Source organism: Alosa sapidissima, chromosome 23, assembly GCF_018492685.1.
Source record: "Alosa sapidissima isolate fAloSap1 chromosome 23, fAloSap1.pri, whole genome shotgun sequence".
Lineage (NCBI taxonomy): Eukaryota > Metazoa > Chordata > Actinopteri > Clupeiformes > Clupeidae > Alosa > Alosa sapidissima.
Genome location: NC_055979.1, coordinates 27,209,508 through 27,213,629, shown reverse-complemented (window position 1 = coordinate 27,213,629; position 4,122 = coordinate 27,209,508).

Sequence of the window (4,122 nt, the reverse complement as noted above, 5' to 3'; positions counted from 1 at the left end):
CCCCTGTGGTTCCGGAGGAGAACTGCAGACACAAAACCATTTGACTGTGAAGCTGAGCATGTATGCAGACTTTTATGAGATCATGATAAAGGATCTCTTGATCTTGATAGGCTACTAAACTGTGGGTATGTATTATATTAGATAATGTGGGTATGTATTATATTAGATAATGACTCAAAAATAGAGACGTAAGTTCTGCTCCTGATCCCATAACCAAGACATATAGCACATGTGTCACAGACGCACGCATGCACTGTTAAGAGGTGTTTACAGTCACCATTCCTGACCTCGCACGGGCAGCTCCTGCACAGGCAATCAGTGTTTATACCAGATCTGTATTTGCATATTTAATACGTTTCATACACGTGTTTCAACACTGCATTTGGGTCGTTGCTTTTACCTTACCATTACCTTACGCATGCCAGTTATGTATCCACCAGCTGCCTGCCTGCAGCCTACTTCCAAAACTCCAAAGCTGCTTGCTGTCAGATTTGGTTCTGAGGGCACAAGTTCAGTGTATCAACAACACTCAATAAAAGTTTATGTGATGTGTTAATCAATTAAATTCCCAACAATTTCACAACAGCTAGTTCTGGAGTAGGCCATTCAACTAGCCCGCTTGCTTACGACGAGACTCAGGCTGCGCAGTTGAGGAGTTGGGAGGGCAGTTGGCACCCGCTTCCTTATTTGGGTTTTGGGTTGCCAGGTTTTAGCCTATGACAAAACGATTGAAATTGAAACGAAGTGATTGTGTATGTGTAGAGTGTATGTCATACACAATCTGGCAACCTGAATGGATCAATGATTTTAAAATGAAGTTTGATGGCCATGCAAATTGCGGGAGTTTTCCGGGAGAAATAACAAAACGGGAGGGTGCTGGGAACTGACCTTGAAATACGGGAGAAACCCGGGAAAAACGGGAGTGTTGACAGGTATGTGTGGGATACATTTAATGATTTATTTCTTCCTTCCTTTTTTGTTAACTGATCAATCTATCCTCGTGCAATAGTGGAATATTGGTACTGAAAACTACAGGATAGTAAGAGCTGAACTGTTGTTTTATTTATCCAATTTCCACCAGCACTAACAAAGTGGGCCGGTCTTGGACCTGAAACTCCCGGGCTGAAAAGTGGCCCCACTCCGGCCCTGGTTTAAATAAAATGACTGTAGTCATGAAGTTTGAGTTAGTCTACCAGCGAGAGTTGCAGTTCGGAGGACTGATTTGTTACAGTTGTTGTGTGTCAGCTGAAGTTAACAAAGTTACCAGCGAGAGCGGCAGCACGGGAAATTAAGAGAAATGAACTAGGACCCAGGGACGTGGCAATAATCCAGCAAAAAGTAATGAAGAGATGTATCTTCAGCCAAAGTATAAACCCCTTCAATATTTGTAAACATCCAGAGCCTAGGTTGGGTGCGCGCGCAGCATGGGGTCAGAAAAATGGCGCAGCTAATAGACCGGCATGTTGAGCTGTCAAGGTATGCACTTTCATTGTCACCCCAGCACCTCAAACCATTCATTTCTCTGGGATGAAATTCACCTGGCGGCAGGTAAAGCAGACCATGTTTATGTTTACGTATAGCAGGGTTTTTACAAAAAACAATATTTTCCTCTCCTTCGTTTTTTTATAAATAATTCAGTAACATTTTACGGTAAGGGTACATGAATTATCATGAATTCATGCATGACTTAATTCATGATTTACGTAGTACTTCATTCCTTAATATCTCATGAATCATCAGGAAGTTCATAGTCTGTCATTCATGACCTCATACATAAACAACTCATCAGGTTCAGGTTTATTATTATAAAGCCCTTTAAAAAACAACAACAGTTGACCAAAGTGCTTTACAAGTAAAGAAAAAAGTTATACAAATGGCCTAAAAACAGAAAGGGATCTACAAATAAACTAAGAAAAAGTTATGCAAATGGCCTAAAAACAGAAAGGGATGTACAAAACACAGCAATAACACAACACAACCAAACTCATCCAGAGGCAAAAGCCAGGGAGAAAAAATGAGTTTTCAGGAGGGATTTGCAGACAGGCACTGAGGGGACAAGCCTTACATGAATGCTCCTCCCCCTCAACCAGGAGCTCAGCTCCAGGCGGCATTGCTCTTGGGATCTCAGGTACACACAGGCCTCTCCACCACAACAAGGTGCCAACTTTCCAGAGAGGACACACACACACACACACACACACACACACAGTGTCCTTCATACACACAAAGACATACAGATACTATCTTGTTTATTATACATACACAAGACATAGTACACACTGTCCTACACACACACACAATAAATACACAAACATACTGGTATGTGTCACGTGTGCTAAACCATGCACATTCTAATAAGCACAACACACAAACACACACACACACACACTATCTTGCTTATTATACATATAACTACATACACTACACAGGACATAGTACACACTGTCCTACACACACAGACACAGACAATAAATACATAAACATACTGGTATGTGTCACATATAAGTCATGTAGATTGCATTGGTGTGGTGTGCTAAACCATAAGCACATTCTAATAAGCATTTAGCCATTCTAAAATAGGTCTTTGCAAAACAGTAAACTTATTTTCCTACATGAGACACATGATGTGAAACCTTGGACAGGAAGAGAAGCAGATCTGCAGGAAGTGATGTGGTTTGGCAGTTTTTTTTTTCAAACCTAACCACAAAGCTTTTCCATACTAGCAAAACATCATCATATGCCATCTTAACAAATACCTGTTCTCATAACTATGTACTGTATAAGTTATATAATATAATGTTGTGTAAGTGCAGAGGTAACACTTTACTTGACGGGTGAGTTCATAACACATTCATAACAGCTGTCATAAACTGCACATAAAGCATTCATGACCGTTTCATGAGACATGCCTACATTCAGCTGACCCGCATTTGTGTAACCTGGATACCATTAATTTAATCTCTCCAACCTTTTTAATATTTCATGAATATCTTATGAAATCGAATATCTTATATCATCGAATGTCACTTTACTTCACTGTTCCCTATTGTATTTGCATGTCACTTTGGACAAAGGTGTCTGCCAAATCCCATAACCAAAACCATAACCATAACCAAAACCATACTATACAAGTTGTGAAGTATTCATGATCACTGAGTTTAACACTGGGAGGTAAACTAGCCTACATTCAGCTGACCCGTATTTGTGTAAACTGGAATGGTTGGACATTCCCAGTAGCAAAAGATGAGAAATCATCTGCAAAGGTTACATCATAAAACAAATACATTTTTATAAAACAAAAATGATTTGCTTGACCATGTTCTGTCTTTTTGGTCAGGTAAGAGGCAAAACGGCAATGCTGCTTTACGATTGTTGGACTTTTATTTTGACAAGTTGTTGTCGTTCTGTCTTCATTCATGAAAGGTTTGGTATGAATGTTGAGTCATGTCTCATGAAACAGTCATGAATGCTTTATGTGCAGTTTATGACAGCTGCTATGAATGTGTTATGAACTCACCCATCAAGTAAAGTGTTACCAATAATATCAACACAGCAACACAAACACAAATATGGGCATGTTCCAAAGATTGCAAAATGGACCCTAATAATGACTTTAGTTTATAAACTTGATCCTCTCATGATTTGAGAAATTCCAGCACTCTCAATTGCAACAGTTGTGCAAGCAGTCGTCCTTAGTAGTTGAAAAGCTGAAAATAAACTCCTGTTAAAATACTTCCCATGACTTCAACACTGTAAGACTTTCTCTGTTTTTATTTATTTCACTCTGTGTGGTGTAGGAATAGGAGGTGTGTGTATGTGTGTGTGTGTGTGTGTGTGTGTGTGAGTATGCATGCATGTCTGTGCATGTGCATGTGTGGTCGTTAGTGAAACACACACACACACACACACACACACACACACACACACACACACACATACATTTAGTAGGCTTCAAACTCAAAATTCAGCTTAGTAAACAAGATATTCTGAATCAGCACCCCAATATTATGAAAATTGGGATGTATACTGACTTCATCTCAAATTGGCCCCCAGAATGTTTTCTAAATGTTTGACTGCAGTGTTTGTCTGAAATTGAGAGAGAGAGAGAGAGAGAGAGATAAG